Below are 27,454 nucleotides of genomic sequence, written 5' to 3'. Positions count from 1 at the left end.
CTCCCCATGCTTTCTTGGTTCCCACTGAATGCCCCCCTCACTCCCCATGCTTTCTCAATTCCCCACCGAATGCCCCCCTCACTCCCCATGCTTTCTCAATTCCCCACCGAATGCCCCCCTCACTCCCCAAGCTTTCTCGATTTCTCCATTTCCCCACCGAATGCCCCCCTCATCCCCATGCTTTCTCCATTTCCCCATTTCCCCACCGAATGCCCTCCCTCACTCCCCATGCTTTCTCGATTCCCACCGAATGCCCTCCCTCACTCCCCATGCTTTCTCGATTCCCCACCGAATGCCCTCCCTCACTCCCCATGCTTTCTCGATTCCCCACCGAATGCCCCCCTCACTCCCCATGCTTTCTGGATTCCCCACCGAATGCCCCCCTCACTCCCCATGCTTTCTCGATTCCCACCGAATGCCCTCCCTCACTCCCCATGCTTTCTCGATTCCCCACCGAATGCCCCCCTCACTCCCCATGCTTTCTCGATTCCCCACCGAATGCCCTCCCTCACTCCCCATGCTTTCTCGATTCCCCACCGAATGCCCCCCTCACTCCCCATGCTTTCTCGATTCCCCACCGAATGCCCCCCCTCACTCCCCATGCTTTCTCGATTCCCCACCGAATGCCCCCCTCACTCCCCATGCTTTCTCGATTCCCCATCGAATGCCCCCCTCACTCCCCATGCTTTCTCGATTCCCCACCGAATGCCCCCCTCACTCCCCATGCTTTCTCGATTCCCCACCGAATGCCCCCCTCACTCCCCATGCTTTCTCGATTCCCCACCGAATGCCCTCCCTCACTCCCCATGCTTTCTCGATTCCCCACCGAATGCCCCCGTCACTCCCCATGCTTTCTTGGTTCCCACCGAATGCCCCCCTCACTCCCCAAGCTTTCTGGATTCCCACCGAATGCCCCCCTCACTCCCCATGCTTTCTAGATTCCCCACCGAATGCCCTCCCTCACTCCTCATGCTTTCTCGATTCCCCACCGAATGCCCCCCCTCACTCCCCATGCTTTCTTGGTTCCCACCGAATGCCCCCCTCACTCCCCAAGCTTTCTGGATTCCCACCGAATGCCCCCCTCACTCCCCATGCTTTCTTGGTTCCCACCGAATGCCCCCCTCACTCCCCATGCTTTCTTGGTTCCCACCGAATGCCCCCCTCACTCCCCATGCTTTCTCTATTTCCCACCTTGGGAACCAGTCCCGCTGGCCCAGCTCACAGAGCAGCTGGGCAGGCTGGGTCTGGGAGGGTCCGGGGCTCCTTGGGCTTCGCTGTCCTCTTCTGCATTTGCTGGCACGTCCTCACCCTGCCTGAACAGTGTTGGCAGTGGGAAGAGGGGAAGGGGAGCGGTTCGCCCCGCTCCATGTTGGTGCAGCCAGGTTGGTGTGATTCCTTCTGTGGAGATGCCCAAGGGACATGAGGGGCAGCAGGGACATAGCCACCAGGCTTGGCTGTGGCGGGAGACCCGCATGACAAGGTTGTGTCTCCAGCAACACTGGTCAGTGCCCACTTTGTGCCAGGCACCAAGCTGGTGCTGGCCAGATACAGAGAGTGGCCAGCACAGCCCCTGGCTCAAGAAGCTGATAGTCTATTCAGAGAGCTGAACTATGAACAGAACATTATAATGGAATGACAGTGACCTTATTTTCTGCCTCCTCCAAGGATCTAAACAGCTAAATAAGCCCACATTCATGCTTTTATGGAAACCGAAATGTCAAACTTATATTAGGAATTTTTAAACTAACTAAATCCTTTTCCATACATTATCTTTAGACCCTACAGAAATCCCATGAATTAAATACAGTTGTCCTGTTTTCAGGTAAGAAAACTGAGGCTCAGGGAAGTTAAGCACTTTGCTTGAAGTCATCCAGTTTTCAGGGTTGTCTTGGTATCAGTAACATTCGGATCATTCTCCTGACTCTACTCCTGTATCTTCTACCTTCCAAAAGCCTTGGCACTTAGGAAGCCAGTTCTAAGGCTCTCTAAGGTCCTGAAGTGCCTTTGAAATGATCAAAGAGATGTTCAGGCTCAATATATTTAAATCATAAGTGTGCTGTTTGAGTTTTGATTCTTTGAAAATTAGCCATCCATGGAGGGCATTTGACATAACAGAAGCAGGTCTGAGCACAGGTGGCGGGGGTGCAGCCTAGGGTGGGACAGGAGGTGGGATGAGAGGGGCTGAGCATGGGGAGCGGCCTGAGGCCAGGCTGGGGGGGAGGCCGGGTGGCCCCGGGCGCTGCAGTCCCAGAACAGTGCACGCCCCAGCGGAGGCAGGCCGGCGCTGGCGCTGACTGGCATCAGGGAGTGTAATCCAGCCGCTGGGTGCCAGCAGGACCCCACCTGCGCTCAGAGCACGGCAGCCAGCTGCACGGGGTGAGCACGGCAGCCCAGTGGGAGGACAGCCTCACCCGCCGGGGAAGAGACAGGCACAATGCAGGGAGAGACCCTCCCAGAAGGAGAAAGGGACACTGGGACATGGGGTCAGATTACTTAACAGGTTGTGATATGTGGGATGAAGGCAGAAGAAAAGAACCAACATTCACTGGAGGCGCTGCAGGGGTGTCATCTCTAGCTCTTCCACGTTCCTGTGAGGGGTATCAGCAGCCCCACTTTGCAGGTAAGGTCACAGTCTGCCAGAAGTCACGGAGTAGTCAGATGCCATAGCTGAGGCTGAATCTGAACACAGCCTACTTGACTCTCTTCCCCGAGCACAGGGTGGGCAGGAGCTCTGCCAGGGCTGCAGGCCAGGAGCACGCAGTCAGTTCTGGTTGACTTGAGGACTGAGTTACGAAGTCCTGCCCACCATGGTGCATCCCAGGCCACTGACCTCTTGCCCCACTCATAGAGGGAGGCAAGTCTGGGCTTGCAAGGGGATAGAGCTGCCAGGACATCTAGCCCAGGGGAAGGAGGAAGGCCTGTTGGTGAGCTGGCAGCTTGCAGTTAGGTGGAAGAGTCAGTTGCTCAGAATGTCCCCTGCCTCCAGCATGCTGAAGTGAGTTCGCTGTAATTCCAGGTAAAAACAAAGCTTTTGAGTTGAGACTTAGAGACTCGAGGCAGGGTTGGTTTATTTTCTTTTCTTTCTATAGTTTCAGTACAATTCAGCACTTTCACTTTACAAAGACAGACCTGACGTGTCTGTGGTCTGCAGAATGCTGACTCATCAGGGCAGCCAGCGGTGCCCTGGTGACCGACACCAGCCTGGCGGCTGTCAGGGCGGTTAAAGCTCCTCGCTTGGGCTGTGACCTCGCACATCTGCGGCCTTTATCAGAAGTGAGAGCCCCGTGGAAACACAGGTCTGGACAGGCATACTTTAATCTGAAACTTTTGTAAAAAGGATTTCCCCAAGCTTGTAAAGGGCAGAGTAGGATGCTGACTTGCTCAGGTCATCCCCTCTCCGGCAGTGGAACTGGAGGGCAGACAGGAACAGAGAAAGGGAAGGAAGAGAGGAGCAAAGAGGAAGAGGGCGCGGTGGGGAGAGGGCCAGCCAGCAAAGAAGGCTCACTTTGCTTCCTTGGAAATATTTCGTTCATTTCCAAAAATCAAACTTGACATTCTCCTGAAAAAGAAAAAAGGCTTGGGCTATTCCAAATTCCATTTTATGGTTCCTTTGAAATCGAAATCATTAACTTAATTTTTCCCCATGTGAAAAGTGTAGACAAAAAAGTTCTACCCTCTTCTCCAAAAAAGAAAAAAAAATGAAAGAAAAAAGCAGCATCCACCTCCTTATCCTCACCACACCTTAAAGCCCAAGGTGGCATTTCTGACATGGTTAGCACAAATGAAATCTGCTGTGCTCACCAGCAAGCGGTGCCAGCAAGCCAGTGTAACCAAATCCGATCTTCCAGCTGTGGCTGCCCGTGGGCCTAGGGGGCTGTGCTGGCGCAGGGCGGACGAGGAGTGTAAGGTTTTTCGGTGGTGGAGAAAAGACAAGACAGACAGAGAGAGAGAAAGAGTGGGGCCAAACCACGTGTCTTTATTACACTCTCCTGGACGAGGTTCTGGGGCCCCAAGAGAGGGGGGCCCAGAAATCGCCGCTGTTTGAAGGGGCTGAAGCCTTTTATACCCTTTGGGCCTGGCTAGGGACTTTGGGCGGGAAGAGCTGGGGATTCTAGGAGGGGCTGGAGGTATTCGTGGAATCCAGGAGCCGAAACGTTCTTATCCGGTGGACATCTGGGTGTGGATCCTCTCAGCGGGGCCTGGCAGTTTTGTCCTTGCGGGTGTGGTCTCATGAGCCTTTTCTTTTTGATCTAGGGAAGGGAGGGCCGCCACCAGCCTTACAAGGAGGCCTGCTGCCCCGCGCCTTTTCAGAAGGGGCGGAGTCAGGAGTGCGAGAATCTGGAGGCGTCCTGGAGTCTGGAGGACAGGCTCGAGGGTCAGGTGGCTGAGGCCGTAGACCTTCACGTGGCCTCAGGGCGCGTCCTCTGCGCCTTGCTTTCCCGCTGCGCTCCGCGGAGACAGGGGAGTGCTCCGAAGGGGCCTGCGCTCTGGCGGCCCAGCCCAGGCCCGGGCTCAAGCCTTGCAAGGCCGCAGCCCTCACCGGGTCTTGATTTTGCTTCTCTGTGAACAAACCCTAAAGCTGCGTGCCACGCCCGCAAAACCATGCCAGCTTCTGCCCCTGTAACGTCATCCGTGGAAACCAGCCTGTGCTCTGGAGGGATGTGGAGTAACTGGAGTGTATAAAATGGTGGGATTACAGGTGATTTTGATTTTCCCAATTTGTTTAACAGGTTTGAATTTGCCCCCAAGCCACTGGATCAAAAATGCCACAATTCTAAATCCACTTAACTATGGATCTGGGCTTTTGCTTTTAAGGGTTGGAAAATCTTATCGAAATTCTATGTTGGGGAGACCATGTCTTCCAGAAGGCTATAAAATGGCCTGAGGCTTATGCGGTTCTTCCCACGTGGCGGAGGACTCGTCTCAGCCCCTGGCGGTCGCCACCTTCTTTTTGCTTTGGGGACAGTGAAATGCAGGGCCCTCCCTGGCAGATGCGTGCTGCTTCACGGTCTGCAAGCCTGGTCGCAGAGGGCGAGCATCCAGGCGGTGGCTGCAGGGTCTGTGCATACCGCACCCTGGTGCCTGGCATGCCGGGCCGACGTGGGCAAGGATTCCAAGGAACTCCAAACCTTCACCCTCTCTGCAACACCGCGAACCAGCCTCCTGGGCTGAGGCCCTCCTCCTCCAACTCAAAGCACCGGCTCCTGCCTCCTCCTGCTCTGGGCGATCCCACCAACCCCTTCTCTGGGCCTCACGCTCGTTTGCAAGGGCTGCCGTGACAAACAGCACGGAACAGAAGGCTTAAACAACAGAAATGCGTCATCTCACGGTTCCGGAGTCTGGGAGTGTGAGGCTAGTGTTGTCAGGGCTGGCTCCCACTGAGGATGAGGAAGGGTCTGTCCCAGGCCTCGCTCCCCGGCTGGTAGATAGCCACCCTCCCCCGGGGCTCCTCGCGCCGGCTTCCCTCTATGCAGAGCTGCTTCCAAATTCCCTCTCTTCATTAAGACACCAGTCAGAGGCTGCCTCATGACATGGCATGAGGTCCACTGTGACGGCCTCACTTGAACACTACCTGCATAAGGACCTCATCTTCAAACACAGCCACATTCTGAGGCACTGGAGTTAGGGTCACGGCATGTGGGTTTTAGAGGTGAACAATTCAACCCCTAACAGGCCCTAAATCCAAGGGTGGCAAGAGGCCAAGTGAGAGCTCAGACTTTTCTTTTTCTAATAAAGTTTACTTTTTAGAACAGAGTTAGATTCATAGAAATTTGAGAAGGCAGTACAGGGTCCCACACACCCAGTTTCCCCGTTGTAGTGTTGGACATTCTTAGGGTGCATTTGTTACAGTTAATGACCCAGTATTGGTACATTATTATTAGCTAAAGTCCCTGGTTTGTTCAGGTGTCCTTGGTTTCCGCCTAATGTCTTTCCTCTGCCCCAGGGCCCCGGGCAGCTCCTCGCCGCGTCCCCAGAGCCCTGTCTGCCGTGCTGCTTCCCAGACTGGCCTCGTTTCTGACGCCCTTGACAGTCTCGAGGAGCCCTGATCAAGCGCTTCGTAGGGCGCTCCTCTGTTGGCGCTCGCTGGCGGTTTCCTCACGCTTGGACGGGCAATGGGTCTCTGGGAGGAAGAGCACGGACAGGAGTGCCATTCCGTCACCTCACAGGGAGGGCGCAGGCTGTCGATGTGATGGGTCACTGTCAGCGCTGGCCTGGGTCGCTGTGGGCCTGGTGTTTGTCACATTCTTGACCGTGAAGTGACTCCGTTGCCCCCCTTTCCCTCCTGTACTCTGTGGAAGGAAGTCTCTACGTGCAACTTACAGGAAAGGAGTGGGGTTCGCGTTCTCCTCCCCTTAGAATTCTTCTGCACAGCAGATTTGCCTCTTCTCCCAAGTTATTGATTTAGCCAATCATTTGTTAATGTCACTTTGGATGCATGGATATTTATGTTATGCTTTGGGTGATGACTCATCACTGTTTTGTTCCTCAAATTGTTCCAGCTTTGGCCCTGGGAGCTCCTGACATACCGCCATCCCTGTAGGGCTCTCTTGTTTTTGTTTCTAGTGCTTCTTTCTGTTCTGGAGTTCTAAGATGCCTGCATGCCTGCTCTGAGTCCCGACTCTGAGCTCAGTTTTTATGTGTGAGCCTCTAACTTTTTCCTGGTACCCAGGCCTGATTCTGTTCTTGTTCTAGAAACTTGCTGTTCCCTTGGTCTGACTTCACTCCTGAGTGGGGTCACACTCCACCTGCTCAGTGCCGCGTGGCCTTGGTCCTACTTCACTCCTGTGTGGAGTCACACTCGACCTGCTCAGTGACACGTGGCCTTGGTCCTACTTCACTCCAGTGTGGAGTCACACTCCACCTGCTCAGTGCCGCGTGGCCTTGGTCCTACTTCACTCCTGTGTGGAGTCACACTCCACCTGCTCAGTGACACGTGGCCTTGGTCCTACTTCACTCCTGTGTGGAGTCACACTCGACCTGCTCAGTGCCGCGTGGCCTTGGTCCTACTTCACTCCAGTGTGGAGTCACACTCCACCTGCTCGGTGCCGCGTGGCCTTGGTCCGACTTCACTCCTGTGTGGAGTCACACTCCACCTGCTCGGTGCCGCGTGGCCTTGGTCCGACTTCACTCCTGTGTGGAGTCACACTCCACCTGCTCGGTGCCACGTGGCCTTGGTCCTACTTCACTCCTGTGTGGAGTCACACTCCACCTGCTCAGTGCCGCGTGGCCTTGGTCCTACTTCACTCCTGTGTAGAGTCACACTCCACCTGCTCAGTGCCGCGTGGCCTTTGTCCGACTTCACTCCTGTGTGGAGTCACACTCCACCTGATCAGTGCCGCGTGGCCTTGGTCCGACTTCACTCCTGTGTGGAGTCACACTCCACCTGCTCAGTGCCACGTGGCCTTGGTCCTACTTCACTCCTGTGTGGAGTCACACTCCACCTGCTGGGTGCCGCGTGGCCTTGGTCCGACTTCACTCCTGTGTGGAGTCACACTCCACCTGCTCAGTGCCACGTGGCCTTGGTCCTACTTAAATCCTGTGTGGAGTCACACTCCACCTGCTCAGTGCCGCGTGGCCTTGGGCCGACTTCACTCCTGTGTGGAGTCACACTCCACCTGCTCAGTGCCGCGTGGCCTTGGTCTTACTTCATTTCTGTGTGGAGTCACACTCCACCTGCTCAGTGCCACGTGGCCTTGGTCCTACTTCACTCCTGTGTGGAGTCACACTCCACCTGCTGGGTGCCGCGTGGCCTTGGTCCGACTTCACTCCTGTGTGGAGTCACACTCCACCTGCTCAGTGCCACGTGGCCTTGGTCCTACTTAAATCCTGTGTGGAGTCACACTCCACCTGCTCAGTGCCGCGTGGCCTTGGGCCGACTTCACTCCTGTGTGGAGTCACACTCCACCTGCTCAGTGCCGCGTGGCCTTGGTCCTACTTCACTCCTGTGTGGAGTCACACTCCACCTGCTCAGTGCCGCGTGGCCTTTGTCCGACTTCACTCCTGTGTGGAGTCACACTCCACCTGATCAGTGCCACGTGGCCTTGGTCCTACTTCACTCCTGTGTGGAGTCACACTCCACCTGCTGGGTGCCGCGTGGCCTTGGTCCGACTTCACTCCTGTGTGGAGTCACACTCCACCTGCTGGGTGCCGCGTGGCCTTGGTCCTACTTCACTCCTGTGTGGAGTCACACTCCACCTGCTCAGTGCCGCATGACCTTGGTCCGACTTCACTCCTGTGTGGAGTCACACTCCACCTGCTCGGTGCCACGTGGCCATGGTCCGACTTGACTCCTGTGTGGAGTCACACTCCACCTGCTGGGTGCCGCGTGGCCTTGGTCCGACTTCACTCCTGTGTGGAGTCACACTCCACCTGCTCAGTGCCGCGTGACCTTGGTCCTACTTCACTCCTGTGTGGAGTCACACTCCACCTGCTCAGTGCCGCGTGACCTTAGTCCTACTTCACTCCTGTGTGGAGTCACACTCCACCTGCTCGGTGCCGCGTGACCTTGGTCCTACTTCACTCCTGTGTGGAGTCACACTCCACCTGCTCGGTGCCGCGTGACCTTGGTCTTACTTCATTTCTGTGTGGAGTCACACTCCACCTGCTCGGTGCCGCGTGACCTTAGTCCTACTTGACTCCTGTGTGGAGTCACACTCCACCTGCTCGGTGCCGCGTGGCCTTGGTCCTACTTGACTCCTGTGTGGAGTCACACTCCACCTGCTCAGTGCCACGTGGCCTTGGTCCTACTTCACTCCTGTGTGGAGTCACACTCCACCTGCTCAGTGCCGCGTGGCCTTGGTCCGACTTCACTCCTGTGTGGAGTCACACTCCACCTGCTCAGTGCCGCGTGGCCTTGGTCCCACTTCACTCCTGTGTGGAGTCACACTCCACCTGCTCAGTGCCGCGTGGCCTTGGTCCTACTTCACTCCGGTGTGGAGTCACACTCCACCTACTCAGTGCTGCGTGGCCTTGGTCCTACTTCACTCCTGTGTGGAGTCACACTCCACCTGCTCAGTGCCGCGTGGCATTAGTCCGACTTCACTCCTGTGTGGAGTCACACTGCACCTGCTCAGTGCCGCGTGACCTTGGTCCTACTTCACTCCTGTGTGGAGTCACACTCCACCTGCTCGGTGCCGCGTGACCTTAGTCCTACTTAATTCCTGTGTGGAGTCACACTCCATCTGCTCAGTGCCGCGTGGCCTTGGTCCTACTTCACTCCTGTGTGGAGTCCCACTCCACCTGCTGGGTGCCGCATGGCCTTCGTCCGAATTCACTCCTGTGTGGAGTCACACTCCACCTGCTCAGTGCCACGTGGCCTTGGTCCTACTTCACTCCTGTGTGGAGTCACACTCCACTTGCTCAGTGCCGCGTGGCCTTGGTCCGACTTCACTCCTGTGTGGAGTCACACTCCACCTGCTCAGTGCCACGTGGCCTTGGTCCGACTTCACTCCTGAGTGGAGTCACACTCCACCTGCTGGGTGCCACGTGGCCTTGATACTACTTCACTCCTGTGTGGAGTCACACTCCACCTGCTCAGTGCCGCGTGGCCTTGGTCCTACTTCACTCCAGTGTGGAGTCACACTCCACCTGCTGGGTGCCGCGTGGCCGTGGTCCTCGTTCACTCCTGTGTGTAGTCACACTCCACCTGCTGGGTGCCTCGTGACCTTGGTCCGACTTCACTCCTGTGTGGAGTCACACTGCACCTGCTGGGTGCCGCGCGGCCTTGGTCCGACTTCACTCCTGTGTGGAGTCACACTGCACCTGCTGGGTGCCGCGTGGCCTTGGTCCGACTTCACTCCTGTGTGGAGTCACACTCCACCTGCTGGGTGCCGCGTGGCCTTGGTCCTACTTCAGTCCTGTGTGGAGTCACACTCCACCTTCTCAGTGCCGCGTGGCCTTGGTCCTACATCACTCCTGTGTGGAGTCACACTCCACCTGCTGGGTGCCGCGTGGCCTTGGTCCTACTTCACTCCAGTGTGGAGTCACACTCCACTTGCTGGGTGCCGCGTGGCCTTGGTCCTACTTCACTCCTGTGTGGAGTCACACTCCACCTGCTCGGTGCCGTGTGGCCTTGGTCCGACTTCACTCCTGTGTGGAGTCACACTCCACCTGCTGGGTGCCACGTGGCCTTGGTCCTACTTCACTCCTGTGTGGAGTCACACTCCACTTGCTCAGTGCCGCGTGGCCTTGGTCCGACTTCACTCCTGATGGAGTCACACTCCACCTGCTCAGTGCCGCGTGGCCTTGGTCCTACTTCACTCCTGTGTGTAGTCACACTCCACCTGCTCGGTGCCGCGTGGCCTTGATCCTACTTCACTCCTGTGTGGAGTCACACTCCACCTGCTGGGTGCCGCGTGGCCTTGGTCCGACTTCACTCCTGTGTGGAGTCACACTCCACCTACTCAGTGCCGCGTGGCCTTGGTCCGACTTCACTCCTGTGTGGAGTCACACTCCACCTGCTGGGTGCTGCGTGGCCGTGGTCCTAGTTCACTCCTGTGTATAGTCACACTCCACCTGCTGGGTGCCTCGTGACCTTGGTCCGACTTCACTCCTGTGTGGAGTCACACTCCACCTGCTGGGTGCCACGTGGCCTTGGTCCGACTTCACTCCTGTGTGGAGTCACACTCCACCTGCTGGGTGCCGCGTGGCCTTGGTCCGACTTCACTCCTGTGTGGAGTCACACTCCACCTGCTGGGTGCCGCGTGGCCTTGGTCCTACTTCACTCCTGTGTGGAGTCACACTCCACCTGCTGGGTGCCGCGTGGCCTTGCTCCGACTTCACTCCTGTGTGGAGTCACACTCCACCTGCTCAGTGCCGCGTGACCTTGGTCCTACTTCACTCCTGTGTGGAGTCACACTCCACTTGTTCAGTGCCGCGTGGCCTTGGTCCTACCTCACTCCTGTGTGGAGTCACACTCCACCTGCTGGGTGCCGCGTGGCCTTGGTCCTACTTCACTCCTGTGTGGAGTCACACTCCACCTGCTGGGTGCCGCGTGGCCTTGGTCCTACTTCACTCCTGTGTGGAGTCACACTCCACCTGCTCAGTTTCGCGTGACCTTGGTCCTAGTTCACTCCTGTGTGGAGTCACACTCCACCGGCTGGGTGCCGCGTGACCTTGGTCCGACTTCACTCCTGTGTGGAGTCACACTCCACTTGCTCAGTGCCACGTGGCCTTGGTCCTAGTTCACTCCTGTGTGGAGTCACACTCCACTTGCTCAGTGCCACCTGGCCTTGGTCCTACTTCACTCCTGTGTGGAGTCACACTCCACCTGCTCAGTGCCACGTGGCCTTGGTCCTACTTCACTCCTGTGTGGAGTCACACTCCGCCTGCTCAGTGCCCCGTGGCCTTGGTCCGACTTCACTCCTGTGTGGAGTCACACTCCACCTGCTCAGTGCCACCTGGCCTTGGTCCTACTTCACTCCTGTGTGGAGTCACACTCCACCTGCTCGGTGCCGTGTGGCCTTGGTCCTACTTCACTCCTGTGTGGAGTCACACTCCACCTACTCAGTGCCGCGTGGCCGTGGTCCTACTTCACTCCTGTGTGGAGTCACACTCCACCTGCTCAGTGCCGCGTGGCCTTGGTCCTACTTCACTCCTGTGTGGAGTCACACTCCACCTGCTGGGTGCCGCGTGACCTTGGTCCTACTTCACTCCTGTGTGGAGTCACACTCCACCTGCACAGTGCCGTGTGGCCATGGTCCGACTTCACTACTGTGTGGAGTCACACTCCACCTGCTCAGTGCCGCGTGGCCTTGGTCCTACTTCACTCCTGTGTGGAGTCACACTCCACCTGCTCAGTGCCGCGTGGCCTTGGTCCTACTTCAATCCTGTGTGGAGTCACACTCCACCTGCTCAGTGCGGCGTGGCATTAGTCCGACTTCACTCCTGAGTGGAGTCACACTCCACCTGCTCAGTGCCACGTGGCCTTGATCCGACTTCACTCCTGTGTGGAGTCACACTCCACCTGCTGGGTGCCGCGTGGCCTTGGTCCTACTTCACTCCTGTGTGGAGTCACACTCCACCTGCTGGGTGCCGCGTGACCTTGGTCCTACTTCACTCCTGTGTGGAGTCACACTCCACCTGCTCGGTGCCGTGTGGCCTTGGTGCTACTTCACTCCTGTGTGGAGTCACACTCCACCTGCTCAGTGCCACGTGGCCTTGGTCCTACTTCACTCCTGTGTGGAGTCACACTCCACTTGCTCAGTGCCGCGTGGCCTTGGTCCTACTTCACTCCTGTGTGGAGTCACACTCCACCTGCTGGGTGCCGCGTGGCCTTGGTCCTACTTCACTCCTGTGTGGAGTCACACTCCACCTGCTGGGTGCCGCGTGGCCTTGGTCCTACTTCACTCCTGTGTGGAGTCACACTCCACCTGCTCTGTGCCGCGTGGCCTTGGTCCTACTTCACTCCTGTGTGGAGTCACACTCCACCTGCTCAGTGCCACGTGGCCTTGGTCCTACTTCACTCCTGTGTGGAGTCACACTCCACCTGCTCAGTGCCGCGTGGCCTTGGTCCTACTTCACTCCTGTGTGGAGTCACACTCCACCTGCTCGGCTCCGCGTGGCCTTGGTCCTACTTCACTCCTGTGTGGAGTCACACTCCACCTGCTCGGTGCCGTGTGGCCTTGGTCCGACTTCACTCCTGTGTGGAGTCACACTCCACCTGCTCAGTGCTGCGTGGCCTTGGTCCGACTTCACTCTTGTGTGGAGTCACACTCCACCTACTCAGTGCCGCGTGGCCTTGGTCCGACTTCACTCCTGTGTGGAGTCACACTCCACCTGCTCGGTGCCGCGTGGCCTTGGTCCTACTTCACTCCTGTGTGGAATCACACTCCACCTGCTGGGTGCCGCGTGGCCTTGGTCCGACTTCACTCCTGTGTGGAGTCACACTCCACTTGCTCAGTGCCGCGTGGCCTTGGTCCGACTTCACTCCTGTGTGGAGTCACACTCCACCTACTCAGTGCCGCGTGGACTTGGTCCGACTTCACTCCTGTGTGGAGTCACACTCCACCTGCTCAGTGCCGCGTGGCCTTGGTCCTAGTTCACTCCTGTGTGGAGTCACACTCCACCTGCTGGGTGCCGCGTGGCCTTGGTCCGACTTCACTCCTGTGTGGAGTCACACTCCACCTGCTTATCGCCGAGTTGCCTTGGTCCTACTTCACTCCTGTGTGGAGTCACACTCCACCTGCTCAGTGCCAAGTGGCCTTGGTCCTACTTCACTCCTGTGTGGAGTCACACTCCACTTGCTCAGTGCCACGTGGCCTTGGTCTGACTTCACTCCTGTGTGGAGTCACACTCCACCTGCTCAGTGCCGCGTGGCCTTGGTCCTACTTCACTCCTGTGTGGAGTCACACTCCACCTGCTCGGCTCCGCGTGGCCTTGGTCCTACTTCACTCCTGTGTGGAGTCACACTCCACCTGCTCGGCTCCGCGTGGCCTTGGTCCGACTTCACTCCTGTGTGGAGTCACACTCCACCTGCTCAGTGCTGCGTGGCCTTGGTCCGACTTCACTCCTGTGTGGAGTCACACTCCACCTGCTCAGTGCCGCGTGGCCTTGGTCCTAGTTCACTCCTGTGTGGAGTCACACTCCACCTGCTGGGTGCCGCGTGGCCTTGGTCCTACTTCACTCCTGTGTGGAGTCACACTCCACCTACTCAGTGCCGCGTGGCCTTGGTCCGACTTCACTCCTGTGTGGAGTCACACTCCACCTGCTCAGTGCCGCGTGGCCTTGGTCCTAGTTCACTCCTGTGTGGAGTCACACTCCACCTGCTGGGTGCCGCGTGACCTTGGTCCTACTTCACTGCTGTGTGGAGTCACACTCCACCTGCTGGGTGCCGCGTGACCTTGGTCCGACTTCACTCCTGTGTGGAGTCACACTCCACCTGCTCAGTGCCGCGTGACCTTGGTCCGACTTCACTCCTGTGTGGAGTCACACTCCACCTGCTTAGCGCCGAGTTGCCAGCTGTTGACCACAGTTCCGCTTTTTTTTAAAAGATTGTTTTTATTTATTCATTTATTTATTTTAGTTCAGCATAATACGGGGGTACAAATGTTAAGGTTACATCCATTGCTTTTGCCTTCCCTCCCCCCTCGAGTCAGAGCTTGAAGCATGTCCACCCCCCTGACAATGCACTTTGCACTTATAATGCATGTTTATACCCATCCTCTCTTTCCCCTCCCACCTGCCTGACACCCGATATATGTTTTTTTTATTATTTTTTTTATTCTTTTTAGTATTTTGGTAGATTTTATAACTTTGCCTTTACCTAGCAAGGGTTAGACGTATGCCCTTCCCCTCCATACTTTTCGCTGCATCTGCCTTGAAATTGTTGCTGACCCGATTATCAATATGGTGCACAGTTGTGCTTTGATCCTCCCAGTGTGGCTGCCAGCCTGTTTCCTCTTTCTGTGCTGTCTTCCCTTGCCAGCCCTCAGGCCCCCCGACCCAGCCATGGAGCCCCTCCAGCGGAGTGTCTCGAGGGGCCGGCAGGCCCTTGGCCACCAGGTCATCTCAATTCACTCCTCCCCATGAGGATCCATTTAACCATCTCCAGAAGGGAGCCCTGGACCTCCTCAAACAGCTTCTTCCCCAGAGTATTCCACACTATGGTCTGTAGAAACAGAACTCTAAAGTCAAGCTGTGTGATCTCCATCTCTTTTAGATTCACAATTCACATTAACATATTATAGACATGTTCCTAGTAAAGACGCCAGCTTCACTCTGTGAATCTGACCAGGGGTCTCTTTTTGTCCCTGTTCTCGCGTCGTGCGTGGTGTTCCCTGAGCCCACGTGGGCAGCGCTGCCCTGCCTGCTGTGTGGCCTTGGTGTGGAGCCACACTGCCGCTTCCTGGACGCGTAGCCATGGGCACGTTTCTTAGTCTCATCTTCATCTGCAAAATTAGCCTGGTCATAGTACATTGTTTTATAAGGATAAAATGAGATAATGAAAGCAAAGCACTTAAAATAGTAAACCGGAATAGTACGACCACTCAGTGAGTGACACTTGTTATTATAATATTATTATTTTTCTTTCTTATGCATGTTTGGGGCACTTTCAGTTCTGTAGTCTACAGAGTCTTCAAGGTACTCTTCTTGGCCATAAGTAATACCCCAAGACCCACCATCCTGTGGAAACGGTTTAGATAACTTACCTATAATTTATGATCGTACATGTGTTTATATTAAAGCCCCTTTGCTGTATTTGCGCTCATTCCTGCAACCTCAGGAGTTTTTCCTGTGCTTTGTTTAGTCACTTAAATAGTACCTCGATTAAAATAAAATTTCCATGAGGGTTGGAGAAAAAAATCAGATTGTATCCCTCTCACAAAACAGATGGGAAATGATTCAGAACAAGACAGTCTCTAGAAGTACAAATAGTGCCCTTTCTTTTAGGAGAAAGAATGACTTCTTATTTTGTGCCTATGCCAAGTCTGGGATGAAATTAAGTTACTCCTTGTTTATTTCCATTTTCCTACATTATGTTCGACTGTCTGATGACTCTGCCCCATTTTGAGTGCAGCCTCCTTTCTCCACCCCAAAAGAATAATCTTTTGGAAATAAACCCAAAACAATAAATTAAAAAATCTACCTTATTCTTAATTACAAAGTATTGATAACACATCAATATATTCTCTTACAGATAAAGCTAAAGTCTGCATTAACTACCAACCTTGGGGTGTTTAACAGTGAGCATTCGCACGGTCACACACACACGTGCACGTGTACCTGACACACATGGCAACTTTGTCTTGTGTTTGCTTTTGCATAAATTACATACCTGTTTATTTTTCAGTCTATAGTCTTTGCTTAAAAAACATCTTTCATATTGATTTAAGTGATTTACACGTTACACATTATCACTCACAGCTATAGCTCCATCCAGTAAAAACACACTCCAAGTACTTGTAATTAATACCATTAATATCTGTGGCAATCTTTTCTGATTAGATTGCCTAAGTCGGCGGTTCTCACACTTTGCTACATATTAGACACCCCGGGAAGCCTTTAAAAGTCTTGATGTCCAGGCCTCACTCTGAGCCAATGAAACCAAAACACTGGGAGAGGGGCACACCCAGGCATCAGCAGTTTTAAAAGATGGCCAGGTGATTCCAACGTACAGAAAGTTTGCAAACAAGAGGCCTAGGACATGTCTGTATCCTGTCTCTTCAAGCCTTGGGAAGAGAATCTTCAAGATTCCCAAACACTTCTTGTTCAAATCCACATATAAAGAGAGGTTTTGAATTTGTCACTCATCCGGGCTCTGTAGGGAAGAAACTGTGTTTGCCCAGGCAGGTCAGGGGACCCGCTCTTCGTTCATGGCACCAGCAGGAAGAAAAGCTGGGAAATACTACAGTAAATTTCCATTGTAATCTCTTCTCTGATATTTTGGAAATATTGTAACAGGTTCTTTCTGAGCTGTCCATAAAACCTTAGGGAACAATTGGGATCCCTGTGGTGCTTAAAAATTGTTTTCTTAATTTAAATTTACTTTTAAAATTTATTTATCAAAAGAGATTTGTTTTCCAGAACTCTGGGACAACAGAGTTGGTAACAACTCTGGGTTGGTAACAATACCAAGGATCATAAATGGCACCCAAGAGGGAATGGCAGCGCTCAGCCGGAGTGGGGAAGACAGGGGCAATGTTTAGGACATTAGGGGAGGCAGAGTGTAAAGAGAGAAAACCAGGGCAGACCTTCATTCAGGCAGACTCAAGTTCAAATACTGGCTCCACACCTGATCGACAACCTTGGCCAAATTGCTCCGTCTTTTTGAGGCTGTTTCCTCATCTGTAAAATGAGCATAATATTGCCTGCCTCTATGTATGTTCTGATGATTGTTGAGATTTTTGATATAAAGCACCTCACAGTTGTTGGCGCATAGTAGGCATTCAGCAGATACTATGTGATATTTCCATGTCAAAGACTTGAAATAATCCAGTATCCAATTGTTTGCTGGTATAAACAGAATTCGAATACTGATTCCCCTATTTGCACTCCACAACTTTAAGAGAGGTGGAATGATCCATGGGGATAGGAAATAGATACCTTTTTTTTTTTTTTTAAGCGAAAGCAAGTTTATTAAAATAAAAGAAAAAAAGGAGATTGCCCCATGGACAGGACAGCAGCTATTTCTCAGAGCAACAGAATAGCACCTTGTGAGTTTTCAAGGTCTTATTCTATACCTGTACTTGGCTTTATGTTGAGTGGAGGGGGATTATTCATAAGGTTTCTGGGAAAGGGGTGCAGAGATCCCAGAACCGAGGATCCGTCTCTTTCTAAACCACGCGGGGTAACTTCCAGGAGTTGCCATGGCATGTGTAAACTGCGGCCTGTGCTGGCAGGCGTTTCCTTTAGCGTGCTAACACATTACAAGTGGTGTATAATGAGCAGTGAGGGTAACCTGAGGTCATTTTTGTGTGTGTGGCCATCTGGGTTCTTGCTGATTTTGGCCAGTTTCTCTGCCATCTCCTGTTTTATCAGAGATCCTGGTTCGGGTTTTATGACTCCTTATGAAGCTGGGCCTGCTGGTTCCAATCTCATACACATATGCTCATGTGTACGTCTGAAACAGATACTTTTTAAAGAGAAAGTTAGCAGAAGGTATTAGGTAGAGGCAAAGCATTTATAGTACCATCAGTCCTCCCTTTGGTTCTGATATCAACAAATTTAAGTTTACCACACTGTGGTTAAATAGCACCTGACCTCCAGTCTAGACACAGTTTAGATTTCAGTTACCATGGTATATGAATTGTGAGAAATTGGATAAATATAACCAGTTACAAACGTTGATGCTAGCCCTTCAGTCCACGAATCCCTACATAAACAACAGATGTGCAATACGATAAGGACCGATCCCGTGATGCCTTCCAGAGTCTGCACCGGCACCTGCGACTGAACGCAGAGCGCGCAGCCTGGCCTCCCAGGGGGCCACGTGCCATGTATGAAAATAGGGAATCAAAAGAAGGAATTGACCAACAAAAATAAAAGTGAAGCATGTTAAAAAAAGGGAGAATTCTTGAAGTGATTTCTAATTGAACATAAATAGAAGAAACACCTGAGTGTGAGAGGTTCTAGCTATGCAGCCAGAGAAACCTGGGAAAGTAAAATTATTGACATAAATGAGAATAGTGGTTGTGTTTTTTTTAAAAAAAGATGAATGAAGATGTCCCAGAAGAAGTGATACTGGGAAAAGCTTCACATGAAAGGAATTCTTGGATATATTTTTACAACATTGAAAGTACAAAAGGGAAAATGTTGGAAGCTAATCCAAACTTAGAAAGGAATGCAACAGTTTGCCAAGGTGTGGAAAATATACTTGCTCCATATCATAAGTTGTATGATGAGAAGAGAAACACTGTTCACACGACTCTTCATAAGTTTTTTACAAAGAAATAAAACACTTTAATTCTCAATGTTTCTAATGTTTTAAATTACCATTTACTAAATAAATATTAGTTTTCGTTCCTTGTACATTTATAATTGACATTAAGGAGTTTTAACATTTTAAAAAAATCTTTAAATATAAAACAAACATAACTTTTCTCACTGATGATTAAGATGCTTAGCATGGCTTCATTTGCTTAGCATGGCTTCATTGTTTGTATTTTTAATTTTTTTTTTAAACAGGAGTCTTGCTACGTTGCTCAGGCTTGTCTCAAGTTCATGGTCCCAAGCGATCCTCCTACCTCAGCATCCTGAGTAGCTCGGACTACAGGCATGCACCACCACGCCCAGCTGCACAGTAATTTCTGCGGTCCTGTGCCACTGTGCGGATTGAGGACTGCCTACACCAGAGGCTGCACATCCAAGCTGTATGAAGAAGGTGTAGTTGGGTGAGATTAAAAGCAATCAATAGGAAGCTTGGCTCCTCTCTCTGCTACTTCCGAGGAAAGCAAATGGGAACACCTGTGCCCCTCCAAAGCCACCTGTGAGAGGAAATCATGGAAAACTATTTAGATTCTCTCCAAAGCTTAATCCTTTCATTAAAATGTCTTTAAGGTCTGTGCTGTGAACTGTTGCATTTGCTTCTGCAGATTCATTAGCTTCTAGAATTGCAGGCAGAATTCAGTTGAAAATATGCCTACAAAGTACTTGCATTATACCTGATACATTGTAAGTATCAATAATTATCATTATTATCATGAGTCTTTTTTTTGACCGTAGGGTGATCAACTGTCCCGGTTTGCTTAGGACTCAGGAGTTTTAGCATGGAAAATCCTGCTTTTCCATACTGAAACTGGGACAGACCCAGGCAAACCAAGGTGGCTAGTCACCCTATTTGACTCGAATTGTGGGCCAGACAAAATATTAAAGATATTGAAAGAAATTTGGGGGGATTTTGGAAGTATCTGGAGGAGGGAAAATTGTCCATGCATAGTTTCTAGATTAGAATTTTAGGGATAGAAGAGATTTTGTGGCTCCTGCTTCAACCTACCACAGGATAGGCTGTAATCCATCCCAAATAGACTCTGTTTTATTTTATGTATTAAATAATAATATACATTTTTGAGAGCTGTGAAGATTAAATGAGAAATGCACCTGGCTGTGCTTGCTGTGTGATGAATGCTCAACAAATACCATTCTCACCGTCACACCGGAACCCGGCCGCCGCCCTGTAGCCGTGGCCTCTTCTGTCCCTGTACAATCATTAATGAAAAGAGGGATGGATGGAACACATGGAGAGTGCAGAGGCGGAGCAGACTTCCATCTGTGAACTTGAGCCTCAGGAACGGATAGAATCTCAGTAGGTTGAGATTGGGGCAGGGAGAATATTCCAGGCAGAGGGGAGGATTTCAACTGAGGCAAAGAATGAGGAAAGCACAGTGGGTTGGGGAATGATAGTGACTGTAGGTTGCAGTGGAGGTTTTCTGTAAGGATAGCAAAGTCCTCACAACTCAGGCGAGGTTTCTGGGAGACTCTAGCGACCTGTGCTTCCTGGCCGCTGCTGCGGCTGCCTGTTCTCTTGGGGCTCTCAGCGGTGCCAGAGGAAACTGCCGCCCGGCAGCAGCCGTCCCGGGCTGAGAACTGCTCTCATTCGCCTTCGCCCTCCTTAGGGGTGCGCCTCCCGGTGCGCGCAGGGTGCGTCCGGCCCTTCCAGAGTGTTCCCAGACCTGTCCCCAAAGCCTCGGTGGACAGGCTGGGCTGGGCCGGGGCTGGGAAAGCGTCACACAGGCTAGGGCGTCTGGGGAGACACGACAGGAGCGCGGCTTGCCCGATGGACCAGTCTCGGTTTCTCGGCTTTGCTAGGGGACGAAATACAATCGCAGTAGAGCGCCCGCACGTGTGCTGGAGGCACAGGCACCTCACTTGGGAGGACTGTTTCTGAAAAGGAGGTCCCGAGGGGTCACAGAAAATTTAGAAGGATGTGCTCCGCCCCCCGCCCCCCGCAACGGGAGTCACAGGGGAGAAAATATCTGGGAAGCAGGGCGGGAGAGGAAGGGGCGCGGCCGAGAGCGCCACGGGGCGGGCGTCTCCGGAACCGGTGGATGGTCGCGGCCGCGCCGGGCTGCCAGGGCGCCCAGGCTAGGGCGGGGTGGCCGGGTGGGCCTGGCCTGCTGTGACTGCCGTCCTCCTAGGAAGAGGGCATCGCGCGCGCAGAGGGGGCGCGCACGCGCGCAGAGGGGGCGCGCACGCGCGCAGAGGGGGCGCGCACGCGCGCAGAGGGGGCGCGCACGCGCGCAGAGGGGGCGCGCACGCGCGCAGAGGGGGCGCGCACGCGCGCAGAGGGGGCGCGCACGCGCGCAGAGGGGGCGCGCACGCGCGCAGAGGGGGCGCGCACGCGCGCAGAGGGGGCGCGCACGCGCGCAGAGGGGGCGCGCACGCGCGCAGAGGGGGCGCGCACGCGCGCAGAGGGGGCGCGCACGCGCGCAGAGGGGGCGCGCACGCGCGCAGAGGGGGCGCGCACGCGCGCAGAGGGGGCGCGCACGCGCGCAGAGGGGGCGCGCACGCGCGCAGAGGGGGCGCGCACGCGCGCAGAGGGGGCGCGCACGCGCGCAGAGGGGGCGCGCACGGCCACCGCGAGCCGAGGAGCAGGCCTCCCCGAGAGCGCCGCCCGGGCCTGGGGAAGACGGCGCCGGCCCCAGGCCCTCGGTATGTGTCCTGTGCCCGTTGTGTGTGGTTTGCCCATCGTGAGCGCCCCCAAAGCCACATACTTCAAGGATTGACTGGCGTTTCAGGCTGCCGTCAAGGACGGAGAGCGCAGGAAGGAGGCACGGCCGGCGCGTGCGCTCCGCCGCTCGCCAGGCGCAACAGCTAGACCCACGCCGTCCTTTCAGGCCTCCTTACCCCCGGCCTCCCCTAGCCTTTTCTTCCGCAGTTCGAGTCTGGCAGCCTCCCTGGCCCCTGCTGAAGTCTAAGTGTTTTCTGTTTTGTTTTGGGGTTTTCGCATATTTTGCTAAAAATGCTACCTTAGGCCCAATCTTCAAAACTGTGCTCACCCAGCTACGCTGTCTGCAGCCGCGCCGGCCGGCGGGGTTTGCCCTGGGCTGGCGCTGCGAGGAGCTTGCCAGGGAGGTCCCAGCAGCTGCCGCCAGTGCCCGCGAGAGGGCCGGCAGGCCTTCCGCCACAGCGAGGCTTTGCGACTGTGAGGCCTGGTGCCATTCCTAAGACCAAAACTTTGCAAACGTTCCGCTACTTTTTTCTTCTCCGCCCCTGGGGCTGCCCAGCCTGCAGCATTTCTGCTGCTTGGCTACCCACAACACGAGGCTGCCTCTGTGGTCCTCGCTTCGTGTTACCCCACCCTTCCCCACTGTCTAGACTTTGGGTAGTGCTGGCTGGACTTTCAGCCACACCAGAGGACTAGAGGCTTGAGGTCAACTTGCAGCAGCAGCTGGGCTGGGGCCAGGGAGCAACATCCCCTGAGCATCTCTGCCCTGTCCTCTCTTCACCTTCCAGACAAGAGTTCCCTTTCTCAGGAACTAAGGTGTTTCCATCAAGACTAGCTCAAACACCACCCTTCTATATTTGATTTTATGAGGGATTTTCTTGGAGAAAGTGCACCTAACATCACACCCACTGGCACTCCCCATTCAGTTCCCGGTGACCGTCAAAGGTGGTCACAACAAACCCAGGGCCATTACCAGCTCCCCTCTGCTTGGGGGAGTAGATTTGAGGACCTTCGTGAGGCTGCCCGGTGCCCCCCCCCCCTGGCAGTCACCATGAAGGGTTCAGCTGGCTCACTTCCGAGCTGATACTGGCTCTTTCGCCTAGACGTCCTGGGCGGGGCTCAGAACCATGGCAGGAGTATGGCTGACTCTCACAGGAAGCATCTAATTTCTCCCCAGGTCAGCTACAAAATAGGATTCAGTGCCTTTTCATATCTCCACCATGAAATCTACCTCATAAAGCATATAGAGTAATGTAGACTAGACAGCATTTAATGCAAAGAAGGAGAAAAGGGCTTGCATTACACAGCATGTGGCAAAGAGCTTAATAGAACTTTATGTCTACCCTTTGGTTTTTCACACCTTCTGCCAATGAATTCCCTCCTCAGCTAGCAGCTGCTTGGTCTCCCCTACTCCAACCTCCCTTCATCTCTCTGAACCCTTTTTCACAAGTGTGTTCCACAGTTGTTTGATGTAGTTTGCGTGCATGCTGGTGGGTGGTGCTGTTCCAGTCTAGAGCCTTCCTAACTTTTTGTCTACCACTCTTGCCTGGAAGTGTTAAATCCCCAGTTATGTCTGTGGATGGATCCATTTCTCCCTTTAGTTCTGTCACGTGGTTTCTTCACATATTTAGATGCTGTATGATCAGTGCACACGTGTTTAGGGTTAGGTCTGCTTGGCGAATGGGCACTGCTTCACGAGGGAGCGCCTCTCCTCATCTCTGCTGACACTCCCTGCCCTGGAGTCGGCTTTGTCTGATATTAACGTAGCTCACCAACTTCCTTATGATTGGTGTTTATATTTATGCATCTTTATGTTTATTTATCCTGTAAACTGTATATAGGTGGGTCCTGCCTTGTCATCCAGACTGACTATTCCTATCTTCTACTGGAATTGTTTAATCTATTTACATTTAATCTAATTACTGATGTTTGGATTTAAGTCTGCCACCCTGCTATTTGTCCTTCTGTTCTTTCTTCTCCTAATTCTTATTTCCTGTCTTCTTTTGGGTGAATCAACTATTTTTAAATTAGCTGCTTTATTTTCTTTGTGTTTTTTAGCCACAACTCTTATTGTGTTATTTTTCAGGGGTTGCTCTAGGTTTTAGAATATACACCTTTGAGCTATTATAGCCTACACTCAAATACTATACGACTTCAACACTGCCAGGATCTCACAGACACCTGCTTGCACTCACCGCCTCCCCAAGGGCACGTCCCTGCCGGGCTGGCAATGTGCGTTCGTGCGTTTTGGGCTGTGGGTGCCCTGGGTCTGGGCTCACTTGTAAGTTTAGTTGGATTTAGGTCACCACTGGCTTCCAGGATCACTAGGACAAGAAGAGGACTTTCCCTCTAGTAGATCTCTGAACCTAAGCACCATTGAGACTCTAGGGATCCCTTTATGCTTTGTAGCCAAACGATCAGCTTTCTAAATTGCAGACAACCGTTTTCTGTTTTATAACCTGGCTGCCAGCTTATAGGAGGATGGTGGGAGTTTCTCTGCAGATCAGTCTCACTCCTGGCTTTCTGTGCCTTCCAAGACCTCTCTCTTTCTGTGCCACACGTGGAGAAAGACTGGAGGGCCTTGAAGAGATCTTTAGTTCTCCTGCCCCACCTCAGCCTGCTGCGGGTGTGGCCCTGGGTTCGATGAAGGCTCAGAGTGCTTTGCAGAGGCTTGTCTCAGCTCGCCTGTCCCGACTTCTGTGTGCTGCCCCGCACGGGGGGAAGGCCTGTGAAAGGAGTTGGGCGGCAGGTATGGCTGCAGACGGGATGCTGCTCTGGCACCAGCCGGTGTGCAGCTGTTCGAGGTTTGTTAGTAATCCACCTGGTTTCTTCTTAGTCCTGTCTGTAGCTCCCCTCCCCCTGATCCTGGTATGGCCTGAAGATTTGTTTGTGCCCCCAAAATTCATATGTGGAGACTGAAGCCCCAAGGTGATGGATGGTAGCGAGAGGCGAGTCTTCGGGAGGCATTAGGTCATGGGGCAGAGCCCTGTGCACGGGGTCAGTGTCCTCATGAAAGAAGCCTGAGGGAGCCTGTCCTCCCCCCCCCCAAGCAGGTCTGCTGGCACCGTGGTCTCGGACTCCCCAGCCTCTAGGACTGTGAGCAGTAAGCTTCTGTTCCTATACTACCCAGTCTAGGGTGTTTTGTTATAGTGCCCAGATGCACTGAGGAAGATCCCAAGGCCCAGGGCAAAAGCAAACTAGGGAAGGCTTAGCACTTTTAGTAATTGAATTAATTTATGTTTCTTTGCAGTCTCAGCTCTAAGATGGGTCTAACAAAATATCATCTTGTAGCTTTCCTGTCTTTTCTCATTGTTAGGAGAGAAACAGCCATGTCTTGTTTTTTACTACATCCTAACTTGAAGCAAAACTCCCCCAAATCGTTTTCTGTCTTTCATATGTGGCCAGGTTTTCCTTTCTGATAGTTTCTGACATCTTTTCTCTATCTCCAGAACTCTGAAATTCCCTCATGATACATATCTTGGCAGGAGTCTTATGTTATTTGTTGCGCTATATACTAGGGAGCCCCATCTAATATACCAGTTCTGTGAAATATTCTTATATTATTGCCTTGATACTAATAATTTTATTCCCTCCTTTTTGCTGTTCTTTTTTTCCCCAGAACAAATATTACTTGGATGTTGGGCTTCCTTTCTTGATCTTCCTGGTCTGTCAGCTTTTTGGAAGAAAAGCTACATCTTTTCTTGCCTTTATCTTTTTCTTATTTTACTTTCTCAGGAGATTTTTTTTTCCAACTTTATCTTTCAATCCTTCAAATTTAAAATTTTTGCTTTAATATATGTGTATATTAAAATACACACACACACACACACACACACACACACACACACACACACGGTCTGTCTGGAAAGTGTCCGGCCATCATTAATACAACAAGAACGGTTTGCACAACATCAGTGTAACCTGGCAGCCGAGGAGAGTGGACTGGCACTCACACGGGTGAACAACGAGGACCTCACTGTACTAGTCAGTGGGCACTAGTCACCGTTGAATGAGCGTGTGTCCTGTGTGGCCGTCACATTCAAAATGACTGAGCGAGTAGAGCAACAAATCTGCATCAAATTTCATGTTAGTTTTCTCAAATGTCTGATGATCCTTGGTTGTGCATTTATAGTTAAGAGTAAGGCACTAACAAGCTGAACAAAGCCGCATGTATCTGCACAGGACTTGCTGATCCGTGGGTTGGGCCCAAAGGTGACTAGATGGGCCCCACGTGCTAGCGTTGCTGTCTTTTTAATTGCAAGTTCTCTTTCTCTGGAGAATTCTCTGGGGGCCAAGCGGGAAAAGTGGCCGTGGGTCTCATTGTGCAGGATGCACTTAATGCCCTGGACCTCACCGAGGAGCACCCTCTTCACCTTCCTTTGTCCTTCAGAGAACCTTCTGGTTTGGCCTCTCTGGAGAGGAAACCTGGGGGGAACTGCCTGGCTCTCTAGGGGAAGGCAGGAATCTGGGCATCTGAACACTCTTCACCAAGGCTTTGAGCCCGCCCTGATCGCCGGCCCTGCGCCCGCTGCCTGAGTGCCGCTGGGCTCCCATTCCCAGCCCTCCCAGCGCCGCCTGCCGCCAACGGGCTTGTTTCTCCTGGCACCTCGCCCTGACCCAGGAGAATTAGCTTTCTGCTTTCTTCATTCTTTCACCTTCTTCTCTTTCACCTGCTTCATCATTTTTTATTGGATGTCTAGAAAAATAAACTTACCAGTGGATGATAGAGAGTGGGAAGAAAGGGTGGCTTGGAAAGATTTACAAAGGGGTTGGCATTTAGACTAAGTCTTGAAGAATCAATCAGTTGGATTTTGACAGTTGGAAGATTAGCTGGAATATTAGAATGTAGGGAAGGAAATTCTAGTCAAAGAGACCCCACGAGGAAATGGGGAGCCCAGCAATTTAGGGTAAATGATTCCTTCACTCTAAGTCACCAGCTTCACTGACTGCTTTCCATAGGCAAAAATGTAGACATCTCTGGCCCACTGTTGTGTCCTCTCCTATACTTTGGTCTTTTTCCATTTTGATCCCCTTTAATACCTTGACTGTCAATTTAGTGGGATTTAGCCGTGGAGCAGTAATAAATGCATTTGTTTAACCCAGGGTTTCCCAACGCTGACACTATGACATTTTGAGCTGATAGGTCTTTGTCAGCAGGAAGGAGCTGCCCCATGTACTGCAGAATGTTTAGCAACATCTGGGCCTCTCCCCACTAGATGCCAGTAGCTCCCATTCCCAATGTGACAACCAAAAATGTCCCTAGGCACTGCCAAATGTCCTTTGGAGGGGGAAATCATCCAGTTCAGAACCACTGGTTTAATCTATCATTTTTTGATGAATGTCTAGAAAAATAGATTCATCAGAGAATGATGGGAATCAGGAGAAAAGGGGGCTTTGACAGGTTTATAAAGGAATTGGCATTTTTGACTTGGTCTTGAAGGAAGAGTTTGATTTTCACTGGTGGAAGATTGGCTAGAGTGCTAGACGTAGGTGCTATGGTGAGGTCTCGTGTTGACGCTTGACCCCCGATGTGTGGGGCAGCTCCCTCCTGGATGGCATGGTGCCCTCCTGTCGGGGCTGAGTGAGTTCTCACTCTAGTTCCTGCAAGAACTGGGCACCGAAAGAGCCTGGCACCTCCTCCTCCTTTCTCATTTCTGCCTTTGCCATGTAATCTCTGCCCACGCTGGCTCCCTCCCCTTCCACCGGGAGTAGAAGCAGCCTGAGGCCCTCCCCAGAAGCAGGTGCTGGTGCCATGCTTCTCGTACAGCCTGCAGAACTGTGGGCGAAATAAATCTCTTTTCCTTATAAATTACCCAACCTCAGGTATTCCTTTATAGCAATACAAACAGACTAAGGCAGTAGGGAAGGAAATTCTAGGTCAAAGAAGCCACATGAGCAAATGGTAGCAAGGGGATGTAGGTTAAGTGGTTTTCTGTGATCTCAGCGCAGGTAGCTGTGGTGGTATGGGGCAAGGGCTGCCAGGCTGGGAGGCAGACAATGAATGTCTTGAGTGCAAAGATAAGGAACCTGGGTGTTGTCCCGCAGGGATGTGATCACATCTTTGATTTGGAGCAGTAACTCTAACTTTAGAAAGTGGGACCTGGCTGCTCCGGAGACCAGTTAGGCGTCTAGGGCAATGGTCAGGGATGATGAAGGCAGACTGGGGCAATGGGAGCTTCAAGTGTCTTCATTTCTGCCATAATTAGCTAAAGGCACTGAAGTGGAACCCAGGCATGAATAGTGGTCAATGAGGCTTTTTGACATACAGATTTGCATATTTAAAGAAAAACCATGCCTTAATTCAAGGAAAGTACCTCCCCGGTGGGAATTTCCGGGGGTGGACCCCTTACA

At 52.8% G+C, this 27,454-nt stretch overlaps 1 long non-coding RNA gene across 1 annotated transcript in view; it reads left to right on the top strand.

Moving 5' to 3' along the window:
- The window catches only part of LOC142870092 (uncharacterized), a 177,940-nt gene that overhangs the window by 143,491 nt on the left and 6,995 nt on the right, over positions 1–27,454 (top strand). The window contains exon 2 of the long non-coding RNA XR_012918654.1: positions 18,625–19,741. This is a non-coding gene — a long non-coding RNA (uncharacterized LOC142870092). The remainder of the gene's footprint in view (positions 1–18,624; positions 19,742–27,454) is intronic.

This window comes from Microcebus murinus, chromosome 3 (assembly GCF_040939455.1).
Source record: "Microcebus murinus isolate Inina chromosome 3, M.murinus_Inina_mat1.0, whole genome shotgun sequence".
Taxonomy (NCBI): Eukaryota; Metazoa; Chordata; class Mammalia; order Primates; family Cheirogaleidae; genus Microcebus; species Microcebus murinus.
This window is presented reverse-complemented; position numbering and strand designations above follow the sequence as displayed.